Source organism: Blennius ocellaris, assembly GCF_963422515.1.
Source record: "Blennius ocellaris genome assembly, chromosome: 8".
NCBI lineage: Eukaryota > Metazoa > Chordata > Actinopteri > Blenniiformes > Blenniidae > Blennius > Blennius ocellaris.
Genome location: NC_137657.1, coordinates 4,520,880 through 4,535,362, shown reverse-complemented (window position 1 = coordinate 4,535,362; position 14,483 = coordinate 4,520,880).

Below are 14,483 nucleotides of genomic sequence, written 5' to 3'. Positions count from 1 at the left end.
AAAAGTGGCGTTATTGTGTTTTTAAACCCTCGTGAAGGAGGAGGAGGAGGAGGAGGAGGGAGGATGTGTGGGACGAGCCTCCCTTTGTGCCGAGGCAGGGTCACTGCTCTTCGGTGTGGACACTCCGAGAAACGGCCGAGGATCCGCACGCTCCCCTCCTCTTCCTCCTCTTCCTCCTCTTCCTCCTCCTCCTCCTCCCTCAGCCTCCGTCCTTCCTCTCGGCGTATTTTCATTGAGTTTCAAACACGAAAGGCCTGTTTCTGCTCCCATTATCTGACTAACAACCCCCCCCCCCCCCCCCCCCCCCCCCCCCCGGGTAACGCACCCTACTTTCCGCTCCGGCCTCGCCGCGGTTCGTTCCCCCAATAACGTTTGCTTTTGTCGGACGGTTCGGTTTCCCCCCCCCCCCCCCCCCCCACAGTCCTCCTTCACTCACCGACCCCCATTGTGTGTTTCATCCTCGTGCATGTACCTGATCTGACCACGCGATGAAGGGACTCCCTCCTCCTCCTCCTCCTCCTCCTCCTCTCACATCTTCATCTGTTGATATTTCTACATTAATATCATCACACAGACATTTCATCGCCACAAACACCCTCCTCCCCTCCCCTTCCCCTCCAGGGGAAAAACAACAACAACAACCTCCCCTCTTCCCCACCTCCTTCTGATTAACTACTTTTATCGGATTTCGTTGTTTACTATGTCTTTGTCGTCTGCTAAACTGAATGGATGTCTTTTTCTGACCAGGCACTGGCGATATGTGTGTTACTTGTTGACAAAGGGCTATTAAAGGGCCACATTATCCATCTGTTCTGAGGCCAAACGGCCTTATTATCCAGTGTTTGTTCAGCGAGATGGCTCCTCTTGGTTTGTTTTTAGGAATCGAGGCCAACAAAGCCCTTTTCAAATAAACTGTACTTGATGACTGGTCTGCTGCACATACTGCACACCCTGTTGGATCATTTAGTCACCTTAATATACACAATTCATTTAGTGGTAAATGTTCTCTTATACACATTTGGGTAATCGGATCAACTGGGTCTTTCCACCATGGAAGTTAAAATGTTCCTCCCTGATATTTCCTCCAGGGCCCACGATGTCCAGCGAAGTGCAGAGACCGGACGACAGCCCCAGCACGAGCGGCGGGAGCTCGGACATTGAACAAAGGGAGTCGGTGCCGCCGGAGCAGGAGCGCGAGCAAGCACAGCCCAAAAAGAAGGAGACCAAGATCTCCAGTAAAACCGCTGCTAAACTTTCTACTAGTGCCAAGAGGTGAGAGCGAAATGCTCCAGGAGTTGTTTTTGGTTGTTAAAACCCAACGCCTCTCGCCTTCTGCCCAGCGGCTGCGAAGACGTATATAAAAAGACTGAAGTCCCCACAGGCGTCACCGTTTCCAATATGTGTTCAGTGTCGGGAGGCAAGTAATCTTCCTGCCTGTTGATTTGATTCCTCGTCCTCCTTAGCACTTGTTCCAAAAACCAAAACGACAAGCGGGGAGAGAATTATGCAGCCAGTGGAGGGAAGAGTTGGCCAGGGCCACGAGTCTTTTTATAACGGGTGGTCGATGCGAAAATCTCTCTTCTTGTATGTTCAGATACGTCTGAGAAGCACGAGCGGCCCTCAGCTTTTACCTGGACGTAGTGCATTGTTTCCTTTCAGTCGCTTTTGTGCATTAAAATGAATTTAGCTTCTCCGTTGCCCTTTATTGTCTGATTTATGTCCTGCACTTGATGAAAAACTCTAATTTTTTTATAGAACTCGGACCACAACGGGAATCTGTCGGATGCCCGCAACAAGTTGGACAATAAATCGAAAATAAAGCGTGAATTTAGCACCTGTAAGGCACGCTATGCAAAGATCTACATTCAGTGTTGGTGGATGAAAGATGCAATAAAATTGTAAAAGTGACACGTGGGGTTTATGAAGTGCCGTCGTTTTTATGCGTGCAACTTAAACTCTGGACAAGGAGGGCAAATAGACACATTAGTTCTGTCTAAATACATAATGTATATGTGTACTAAGCTCTCGCTCTGTTTACACCGCGCTCTGCCAGAAGCCATTCTTCATTGAAAAGCAACATACACCACTTTAGATGTGTAGATTTCAATCTCTTTCTTCTGTCCTCCCTCCAGGATTCAGAAGGAGCTTGCAGAAATAACACTAGACCCGCCTCCAAACTGCAGGTAAGGAGAACATTCATGCTTCTGTAGTGAGCGGCGAGCCGCGGTGTGCAGGTCCGTGGAGCTGGAACCAATGTAGAGACAATGGCAATGAGCTCTTTCTGTGGCTTCTTGTCTCTGAAGAAAAGGCCACGCTGTAATACACCAGCTTTTGTCTCTGCTCCCATAATGCCATTGTGTATATGTGCGCGTGTGCCCCCCCCCCCCCCCCCCCCCATTTGTTTGCGATGGTAATCTCAGGTGAATTACACCGACTGGAGCGTTCTGTTGCCGCTGCATCACGCAAAGTGCTGCAACCCGTGTTGAAAGCCTGTCGCGGTGTGACTTTAAAACCTGTTTGGATTCTCGTGTGTGTGTGTGTGTGTGTGTGTGTGTGTACCCCCCCCCCCCCCCCCTCTTTGCCGTGCTGGGGATTTACCACAGACAATGGTTATTGTGTGCGCCCGCCGCGGCTCGGGGCCCTTTGAGGAAGAGATACGGTGGCGAGCGAGCGGCGGGGGGCCGCGGACGCAACGTTGGACGCCCCCCTTTTGCGATGCAGATCTGGAGACGGCTTCTATTAACCCAAATAACACATAAGTGACACCGTCATTGATTACCAGTCCGGCAGTCAATAATAATCAGCGGTGGAATCGGCACTCCGCTTGCACATTACGGGGGGAAACGGGGGAGCAGGTCTTCGTGGGGGGCGCCCATGTTGTCCGGCCGTCCTGATCGTGTCGGTTCACAGACACCTGCTTAAAATGATTAAGGAAAACTGCTTTTTGTATGACTCATCTGGTGTATTTGAAATGACTACACCCCAGACAGGCTTGTTTATTGCATGAATTAATCACCCCTGCTGGGTCTCATCACAATCCCGCCGCCATTAGCTATAAACATTGAGCTAACCCTCTCATTTCAGCTCTCAGCCCAGTTCTGTTATTGTACCGGGGGGGGGGGGGGGGGGGGGGGGGGGGGGTGGGGGGGGGGGGGGGGGGGGGTGGGGGGGGGGGGCTTCCTCAAGGACTTTTAATCTATTTCACCCCCCCTTAAAAAAAAAAAAAAACTAGCTTGGCTCACATGGAGAATATAGCTTGAGGACACGAGTCATTTAAAAGTAAAAATAATTGCTGGCGGAAATTTCACAGTTACCATCTTAGAGGGAGAAATGCTTGCCTGGGAAACAATTAAGCTCCTTCAAGATAATCCCCCCCCCCCCCTCTCTCTTTTTTTTTCTTTTTTCTGTGTGTTCCCTTTTATGTTCCCTGAGCTGATAGCACGATCTAATAATGTGTTTTTCTGTGTTGCTCTCAAATAGATTAGCCCTTTGTTAACAATGACAGGGGGTCAGAAGCATCCCAAAAAAAAAAATCCCCCCCCCCCCTCCATTTACATTCTCGCATGAGCGAGCGCACACCGCAGTGCCGGTGTCGTCATTTGTATGCTACACGCTCTGCGCTTCTGGCCAGGTTAGCCTGAAAGGTTATTCACTTCATTCCCTCCGCTTACAAATGGAGTCACAGCCCCCCCCCCCCCTCCCGTTTAACAGATTCCCTTTCGGTCTCTCTGTGTGCGTCGTCTTCTCCGCTCCCTCAGCCCGGCCAGCTCGCCCTCTTTGTCTCGATCGGCCCGTTTCATCACGCCGTAGGAGAAACCTGCAGTCTCCTCTGTCTCACCTACAATCTCCTCGCCTCCGGGGGGCTTCTCTCTGCAAACACAAGCCCCCGCGTCACATCTCCCATTCATCCCTCTTTCTACGCCGCTTCATCCCACTTCGACGTGCTTGTAGGGTGGCTGGAGCTGATCCCTGCCGGCGGGTCAAGGCAGGGTACGCCCCGGGCCGGTCGCCACGCCGTCGCAGGGAAAACCAAGAAATATACAAACACACGCGAAAATCAAAGTGTCCGTCAAGGAGACTTACAAAATGACACAATGTCAATTCAGTATAGAGCTTATACCGATTTAAAATGACAACACCTGGTGCTTTGGCTTTGTTAATGATTGTGTCATTAATACAATTTAAAAAGGAGATGATCAAATGTCTCGGCCGTCAACACAGATGTTATTATACAGAGAGGAATTTCCCCAACTGCCCTGACAAGTTTTTAATTGCCGAGGTTTTATTACGAGATACTTCCTGCTCCGTATCGCTTCTCAGATCTCATCGTCGCTTCTGAATTTTGTCTGGTCGTGTCTTTCATCTGGCTTCTTTTCTGCCGTAGCACCCGGTATGAAGGACACAGGGACGTTCTGCATGCGGAGTACTCTCCCACTTGTGTCGGTGGATCCGTAACGAGTACACTTTGCATCTTTCCAAAGCAGATGCGACCAGAAACACACGTTTTAATTACTTGATCACCTGCAGAATGCGCAGAAACCAGAAAAATGCGATGGTTTCGTGTTAAATGAGTTCTCTTTGATACACCCCACTCGTGTTTTTTTGGACTGTGGAAGAAAACCAGAGTACCTGCAGAAAACTTCCTTCGTGAAATGGAACCAGGGCTCCTCTGGCTGTGAGGCCATGCTCACCACTACACAACCCGCATCGCACTGTTAAATTTGCAAGTGTTGTGCATGGACTTCAGAGGAGGACCCATAACGGGAAGTGTCTTCTTGAATCGGTGTGACGAAACAGTAATATCGTTCAAACTGTCTCGTCACGGGCGCCGGAGATCACCTCGGCGGTTACGTGATGTCACTGCCTCAGTAGCTCCTCCACTTTCATCAATCACACGCTCGCTAATGTCTCCAGGCTTCCCGGGACTATAAACAGTCTGGAGTGTATATGCTTACGTTGTTTAAAAAAAAAAAAAAGAAAAAGAAAATCAATTTCAAATGCCACCTGAGCAAAAGCTGTCATACTTTTCGTGCGATGTCACTACTTGGAAAATCGCTGGCGTGTATGTAAATCTCACTCTGGGCTCGGTGACGGTCTCGTCACCTTGGCAGTTGTCGTGCATCAAACGAACGGCAGCGCGCCGAAGCCCCAAGAGGATTTGACATGGCAATTATTCTGGCTGTCATGCACCTTCAAGGTCTATTGTACAGGCAGCCCGCGCCTTTACACCTATCCAAGCGCACGGGGCGGCTTTTTTGAAAAGGAGGAGCGTTTTCTCTCCGCACGCGTCGCCGTGATCTCACCGAGAGCAAACCTTGTGATGACGCGCGCCGAAAGGGAGATCCGACGCTCCTGCGAGCGCCGGTGGATTTCTGAGGCCCGTTTAGGCGACCATTCAAGTGGAATCACGTCGGGGTTTTTATATTGATTTCAGGAATGTTTGGTGTTTTCACCGCAATGTTTCATAAAAACGATGCCCGTTTCCATTGAGGTGGCAGAAATGGTGACAACGATGTCGTTGGCATGCCAGGCCACAAGGTGGCGCTGATATTCTTATAGACCAGGGGTCGGCAACCTTTAATGCTCAAACAGCCATTTGGACCCGTCTCGCTCTGCTCACGACACCCAAAGAGCATTTTATTTTGACAGTCCCACAGGCGGACCATGTCAGGACGTCACGACACACAAACCTTCTTCACTGCTGGTTGACAACTTACAACTAATAAACTAAACTACATGAACTAAGCAACAAAAACACAATTATTACCAACACTACAAACCTAACATAACCCCCAATAATTTAATTTAAAACGCGACAAACAGGAACTCCCATGATGCATTGCAGTTTCTCAGCTCCTTTATTGCTACACATTATTAAAATGGATGATAAATGTGTGAGATGTGGATTGTTAGAACCATGAGTGTGATGGTGTGTCTTTAATGTCCTGTAGTTGTTGTGTAATTCACTAGAATGTTCCGTCACTCTCAACAAGTCTGTAATGAACCTCCTGGAACTGTCAGCTTTTACTGTGAAAGGTACAGGAAGCTCCCAGTTGAGCCGCTGTCATGACCTGCAGCCGCAATTCTACCTTCTTCATCCTTTATTGTTGTAACAACGTCACATCGCTGCTCGTTCACGACCCTACATTTGACCACTCTTTGTAGGGACTGCGCTCTGGGTGGCCTTGCCTCCTTACGTCCCTCTCTGGATGGCCTTGCCTCCTTACGTCCCTCTCTGGGTGGCCTTGCCTCCTTACGTGCCTCTCTGGTGGCCTTGCCTCCTTACGTCCCTCTCTGGGTAGCCTTGCCTCCTTACGTCCCTCTCTGGGTGGCCTTGCCTCCTTACGTCCCTCTCTGGGTAGCCTTGCCTCCTTACGTCCCTCTCTGGGTGGCTTTGCCTCCTTACGTCCCTCTCTGGGTGGCCTTGCCTCCTTACGTCCCTCTCTGGATGGCCTTGCCTCCTTACGTCCCTCTCTGGGTGGCTTTGCCTCCTTACGTCCCTCTCTGGGTAGCCTTGCCTCCTTACGTCCCCTCTCTGGTAGCCTTGCCTCCTTACGTCCCTCTCTGGGTGGCTTTGCCTCCTTACGTCCCTCTCTGGGTAGCCTTGCCTCCTTACGTCCCTCTCTGGGTGGCCTTGCCTCCTTACGTCCCTCTCTGGATGGCTTTGCCTCCTTACGTCCCTCTCTGGATGGCTTTGCCTCCTTACGTCCCTCTCTGGGTGGCTTTGCCTCCTTACGTCCCTCTCTGGGTGGCTTTGCCTCCTTACGTCCCTCTCTGGGTGGCTTTGCCTCCTTACGTTCCTCTCTGGGTGGCCTTGCCTCCTTACGTCCCTCTCTGGATGGCCTTGCCTCCTTACGTTCCTCTCTGGGTGGCTTTGCCTCCTTACGTCCCTCTCTGGGTGGCTTTGCCTCCTTACGTCCCTCTCTGGGTGGCCTTGCCTCCTTACGTCCCTCTCTGGGTGGCCTTGCCTCCTTACGTCCCTCTCTGGGTGGCTTTGCCTCCTTACGTTCCTCTCTGGGTGGCCTTGCCTCCTTACGTCCCTCTCTGGGTGGCTTTGCCTCCTTACGTCCCTCTCTGGGTGGCTTTGCCTCCTTACGTTCCTCTCTGGGTGGCTTTGCCTCCTTACGTCCCTCTCTGGGTGGCTTTGCCTCCTTACGTCCCTCTCTGGGTGGCCTTGCCTCCTTACGTCCCTCTCTGGGTGGCCTTGCCTCCTTACGTTCCTCTCTGGGTGGCCTTGCCTCCTTACGTCCCTCTCTGGGTGGCCTTGCCTCCTTACGTCCCTCTCTGGGTGGCTTTGCCTCCTTACGTCCCTCTCTGGATGGCCTTGCCTCCTTACGTTCCTCTCTGGATGGCCTTGCCTCCTTACGTTCCTCTCTGGATGGCCTTGCCTCCTTACGTTCCTCTCTGGATGGCCTTGCCTCCTTACGTCCCTCCGGGATGAACTGCAGTGGGACGGAGGCTCCAGGAGCAGCAGGTTGCCGACCCCTGGTGTAGACTGATGTCAGGGTTATATTGTTATTATGGTGCTTCACCTGATCCACAAACACCTCAACATTTTGATAAAAGTAGATCTTTAATGGTGCATAATGCATTGTGCTTAGGATTCCTCCTATGTACTGTGGTCTTAAACTCCTCATTAATCATCATCAGGCGCCGCTCCACCAGGATGAAGAAGCCCTTTAACAGATAACCTGTTTTAACACTTTGATATACACAGTCATTTTCGAGTTCATCCCAAATGTGGTAAAAAAATAACCCCGCGGTCCTCCCAATCTGACGAGGCACTTTTGCGCTCAAGCTGTAATCACGAGCTCGCACCTCTGCTGAGTTGGTTAAAAGCATAATGGCTGCTGGAAACCGCGGGGAACAATGTGGAATCACTCTGCTTTATCTGCTGGAACCCGTCCCATCTCTCCCTCCTCCTCCTCCTCCTCCTCGGCTCGCTGTGATATCATCCCATCATTATGAAATTCTCGCTTTATCTTTCCTCACCCACCACTTTAGACTTGCATCATTTGCATTCAATCACAGGAATTGTTCAGCGCCATTTGTCCCCGCCGTACTGTGACTGAATGGCGACTCTCGGGTTGTTTTTGTTGTTGATCTGGTTCTGTACTCGCAGGCTCTGGACCAGTTTGCGCTTTTCTCCTCTCCGCATAGATGGACCAACAGGTTCTTCTCTTAGCGCCACAATGAACACAGGGCAGAGCCATGCTCAGCTCCGCAAAAGAAATGCTTGTGTTTTCGTGGCAGCGCTTTCAGATTCAGAGGGGGTAAAAGAGAGAGAGAGAGGTTTTGTTCATTGCAGTTCAGCAGAATAATCCGTGGCTGGAGAGGTCCACGGACCCATTTCTCCTCCTGAGGCGGCTCAGATAGATTAAATGCAATGCAGCTGCATTCCCCAATGGTGCACTTTGTGTAACCAGTTCAGCCTCTTCCAGAGGGAAAGTGAGACGCGGCTCTCTGATGTGGAAGCAGATAAGGTGGAGCGAGAGACGGAGGAGCACAAATCATCACTTTTACACTTGCCATGGTAGCGTAGCCCCCAGTAGGAGCACTTTACCGGGGCGCACAGGCACACAAAGTAAACATCTCCATTTAATCTGATTAGCTGTTTTGCTAAGCCTCGCGGTGTTACTCCGATATTTTTATAACTTTCCAGAACAGCCATTCCTGATTTTGAGACAAATCCGGGCTGAGCTGGTGAGCCAGGATCCTGGGGGGGGCAACGAAGCAACGACCAGGTTGTGTGAATCTGCAACCGGCTGCCCAATTAAGTTAAATGTTAGGGTGGGGGTCGGTTTAGCCTGATGGAGTGTTTCCAACTCTGCAGAAGATTTGTAAATTTACACTCACTATTGGTGGAATACTTTTTTTTTCCAATTTATTTTACAGACTGTACAGGTTAATGTAGACGTTTCAGTTCCATTACTCGAGGTGAGATGAGGAATCAAAACACCAACCTGAAACGATATTGAGGAAACGGTATTTTCATACAGAAACCAAACGGTATGTTCATTGAAATCAATTGATCAAATTTCTACTTGTATATTTTCTCAGTGTCTGTTGACTTACTTTGAAGTTTAATTACTTTGCAAAGTCAAACTGAATATGGATTTCTAAATCTATCTTTCAGATCGTGAATCTAAACCTTTTTATTCACCGTTCTGTGAAGCGGTAAATCATCCTTGTTTAGCTGGCTTCAGCACTTCAGCAGCTTTAAATAGCCTCACAGAGGTCACATTCACCCGTTCACTCACATATTGACACCCCGGTGGTCGCGGCCGCCGTGCAAGGTCGAGGGATTAGAAGCAACTTGTCCTCCAACGTCTGGATGGGAAGACGGGGATCGGACTGGCCAACGCTGGGAGTAAATGTTGAATATCTCCACCAACCAGCCCCGATGTGTGGGGGACCATACTTGATCGATTAGTCTACTGAAACACATCAAGTCATTGCAATTTCCACTCTCAACTTTGTTAGGAATGGCATCGCGGGAGGGGGGGGGGGCTATGAGCTCCTGGAATACCCCCCCGGGTGTTGGAGTGCATCGCCGTATTGCACATCGTCATTGAATTCTCTCTGGTGGGATTTGAGGGTTTGGGAGCGAGTGAAAGCAGTGTGTCGCCGCTGACAGACAGACGGTCTGTCGCCGGCGAAGGGGGGCGTCGGCCTCGTTGCCCTTTCCAACCACGTACCTCCATAAAGTGTTTCTCCACGGCGTCGGTCGCCAACAAAGAGAGACGGACTCGTGACAAGAGGCACAACAAGACGCACTCTCCATCTGTGGCCGAGGTCTATCACTCGCACTATTATGCTTTAGTGGTGATTTGTCATGTTGGGTGTTCTTTATGCTAATGTGCGTCTTCTCAGTGTCTCATTTCGGATCCTCACTCGAATATGTGTCGTTCTTTGTGTCACTTCTCGTGCTTCGCTGTGCTGAATGGCATCTGTTGTGGGTTCCGTTCCATAAGTGTAACGTGAAGACACAGTTCCCTTCATAAGCTGGCTGCAAGAACGCGCTCCTCGCTGTGTCGTCTTTATTTCACAGGCTGACGCCGTCTCAGTTAGTGTTGAAATGTTTGTAATGGCACTTTGAGATGTCTGTCTCTGCCTGTCCAGCAGAACCAAACGCAACGCGTTCAGCTCAAATGCTCATTTTCCCCTGATCAATAGAGGAAGATGGAATTTAAATTCAGGAGGATTTACCACCAAACGCAGGTTTCAAGGGCAGGAACTCTCGTGGCCACATGCACCATGAATAGAGCTCAATATGTGTCTGGCTTCCTCTCACTATCAAAAAAAACATGGTTGTTCAGGCTAATTTGTGACTTTCACGCCCGGGGATGTGACTCTTTATGAGGATTGACTTGTACCACGCGTTTCAGCCACAGTCGGGGAAACAATCCAACATGATGTCAAAAATGAAATGTCATTTAAAACCATTTAAGCTTACAGCACCAATAAGTGTTGGCAAAGCCTCTGATTTGTGACTTAAACTGCTGTTCGTTAGTGATTAATGCTGCCCTCCAGTTGTCTCGGATCTCTTCGAATGGCCTCCTTCACAAGAAATGTGTCCTGGCATTTCAGTTTATTACAGCATCATAAGTGGGAAAAACAATTATGGAGCATTTAAAAAGATGTTTCCGGCGTCACCCTCAGTTTGTAAATAAAAAACATCATGCTGTACTTTCTGGCTTTATAGTTGCATCGTGGCAAAGTAAATTGTGGTTATCGCGATAGGAAACCACATTCTGTTTGTCCAAAATGTCACCACTACTGGAGTCAAATTAACATCTTCACTTTCAACTCGCTATTGTTATATGGTTTAGGGAGATAAAAAAATTAAGAAAGCATATATCTTCTCATGCAAGTTTGTTGCTTTGTTTTGAAATATTTGATGAGGGTTTAGATCCCGCCTGCAACTGTTGTGACTGTTTTATTGAAGACAAATGTGTAGTTTTACAATCTTTCGGGTTCATTAGTGTCTCCGCCTGCTAAATGCAGCTCACGTTTAAAGGATTCGGGCTCTGCTGATTTGTTTTTCCCACTACTCATCCCGTAGCACCGACCTGAAGTAATGTTGCTCCCAAACAAACCGGTCTCCCCCCTCCCCGTTTTTTGAGAGCAGAGGAAATGAATTGACTCCTATGGAAGCGAGGGGGGAGGGGGGGGTGTGTAACATATGCTCTGCCTCCGACCCAGGCCCCGCTTTAATTTATCCTTAATGCTTTCCACTGCGGCACTTGTTTGACAGTGAGCACGGCCGCCGTGATTCATGTGTGTCATTGAACCTCAACGTCCTCATTTGTGAGGTGGTTTTCTGGCAAACATTTGTCCAGGGTGTCATTAATGGGTTTTGTGGGGAAGTGGAGCTCGGGCTGGCGCAGCATGTGGACATTCTGTGGCTGGAAGCCTGCTATTAGTGTGCCCGTTCCTTCGCAGAAGGAGTCTAGGTCGCCGGGAACGACTGAGCGCCGATCGGCAAGGCTGCCGTGAACGCAAACAGAATGCGAGGGGAAGCAAACGGGAGGCGGCAGCTTGCAGGAAAACAACCTCTCCCAAGACGCCGTCGTCTCAGAACCGCCGAACCCTGACGGATTTCCCCCACTCATTCCACAAACCACGTCTCCTGCCGGAACGGTTGAAACGTCCTGACGCACTGCAGGAGGAGATGTACCGTTCTCTCTCTTCTAACATGTGTGAATGGACAACCACCCAGAACGGCCCCTGTCTTATTTTTCCAGTGATGAGATATTGGGATGTGCCCACGTCGGCTAAATAAATGTCCGCTCCCTCGCTAGTCGACACCGGAGATATTAGTCAGTTAAACCAATTAGTGTGTTGTTCAGGTCTCGGGGCCCACAGAGCTGTCGCATAGCACCCGCTGGCGCAGCGCTCTGCAATCCTGCCGCGTTAAAACTGCAAAGTTCAGAAGAACGTCCTTCAGCAACTGAGGCTGGGGAGGGGAGGGGGGGGGGGGGGCAATAAGCACTGCAGTGATGAGTAAACACATTTGACTCCTTCATTTATATGTTAACTAGTAGGGAACAACGCCTCCCACTTCTTGTGGCGTCAGAAACACAGTTCGACATGTTTACTTGGACATATTGTGATTGGCTATAAGAAGGTTCCAGGGCGGGGAGGAAATGACCCCTGCAGGCTTGATTGGCAATTGAGTTGAGTTCAAAGAGGAATCCGTCGTGAATCCTCGTTCCGTTTCTCACACGACGTCGAGGGACTACAGCCGATCCCGTCCGGCAGCTCACTTCCTTCTGATCACTGACCTTTCAGGTAATAAGTTCATGTCTTCAGCCAAATAGAGAGTTTCCTGGAGTGAGACAGGCCTCAGCAGGCAGCTGGACAGAATCACAAATATTAACCAGTGTACTGTCCACTAATTTAGCTCATACACTGTAAAAAGCTGCAGTTTTGTCTCTTGGGGCAAATGGTTGTTGTGTTTCCCCCCTCCCCCCCCCCCCCCCAAAACAATCGTCACCCCCCCAGCCCACGCCTCCCAAGCAGTTTTATTTTCTGAAGCGGAGTGCCTGTAAATCCCCGGCCTGTAAACCAATTTGCACGTCAGCACAAATTGTAACTTGTTTTATTCAAGCAAGGCTAATGTTTATAATTACCCCACCACATGCACACACATGCTTTCACTCCGTGTTTGTATGGCTTCTTAAAAAACAACCGCTGAGCATTCGTTTTGATTTACGCGTGTTTGCGTTTCCTCTTTTTAACCAACTTTGTAGGTAATGCAGTCTGTTTATATATGCTCCCCCCCCCCCCCAATATTTATGTTGCATCTTCTTCCACCCTTTGGTGTGCTGCACCGCTTTCTTGGCTAAGTGATATTTTTATGACTCTTTGATTTTGAGCCCTCCTCTATATGAAGCCTGTGTATCGTGGTAATGATGTATACTCTGCATTATTAATTTTTTAGCCCGAGGCGAATCTCGACGCTGGCAGCGCAGATGCGGAGCTGAAAAACTGCTTACCGTTCCAAAAAAAAATGTGCGCCGCGCCTCTCCCCCAAGCATCCTGCAGAACGGGAGAGGAAATCTGAGGATCATTAACAGAGCCCTCACTTTATTTACTGCTTTGTTAGCATGACTTCAAACCCCGAGCTTCCTGGGTAAAAGGGAAAAAAAGGCCAGCTCTTTCCAAGCACGTTGCTGGGCTCGATGCTCGCTGCTGTTTGGATTGATGGAGCCCAGCACGCCAGGTTTGTCTCCCTGTGGGAAGAAACTGCTATTATTCCCTGGGACTTGGAGAAAAGCATGCAATCCACCTACTCGCCTATTTTTTTTCACCCCCCCCCCCCCCCCCGCTTCCAGGATAGATCTTCCGGTCAGTAATTGCAGTATTCATTGTAGAGATGAACAATAAAAGGGGCTTGATTAAAAAACAAACCGTGTCATTTGGGACAATAAGGAGGAGGGAACAGAGGAAGGGAGGTGTCGCCTCGGCTGCTGAGCCGCACAGTAATTGGTCTTGGGGCTCTTTCACGGTTGGGGGGGGGGGGGGAGCGAAAGCAGATTGCTTCATTAAAGTTCCTCTTCTGATAACCGCAGCAGCCACACTGATAGAAAGGAAGATCTTAACTGAATGACTGGATGTTGAAGGGGAGGGGGGGGGGGGGGGTAGTGTCTGTGGGGACTGAACTGGAATGGCGTATAATGCAGATAATGGCTTTATTTGCGCTTGGCGGTATTCACAAGCTCCCAAAACATACTGATTCACATTCAATTACTGCTTTACTCTCCCGTTTTATTCATCCGCCTCTCGGTGCAGGTTTTTTTTTATTTATTTACCTGCTGGCAGTGTGACGGCTGCTTTCAGAGCGCCGTGGTTTTTGTGCTCCGTGGTTTGGCTCGCCCACACATGAGCAGATGATGAAGTGTTTTGTTTTGTCACCTTTTTTTTTTTTTTCCCAAAATGTTTTCGTCAATGTAGTATTCTCCTAATCTGACCTGCTTAAATCTATAACCTGGCCTTTTCTGTCGTCAAGCCCTCCCTTTAGACTGGAGAGGTGCCTGTGTGCGCAGGTTCCCGTTTCACTGAGCACGCCAGCTGTGGTTAGCTTGGAGTCGTGCCGCTTTCTTCGGCTTCCTGTTGTGACCCGTTTTTAAAGCAAAATCCATAGAAATCCTTTGTACCAATCTTCAGCTTGTGTGCTCAGTAAACACACAGAAGCGAGCGACGCTGTAGTGTTTTACAATGGACTGTTTTGGAGCAAAGGATGAACACATTCAATACTGGTAATCAGCAGAACATGTTTACATAGCCGTTATCACGAAGGCCATCACAACATTTAATGTAGACATTATTCCGCATCCCGTTTATGTTTTTCTGCAGCAGCGATGTGCTTTTCCGTGGAGTTTTCACAAATCAGCCCGCCATGTTCTGACACCGCGTCATATTGCACCAACAGAAAAACTCGTCAATCATCGACGCGCATGTCTCCTCGGACGTGTTGC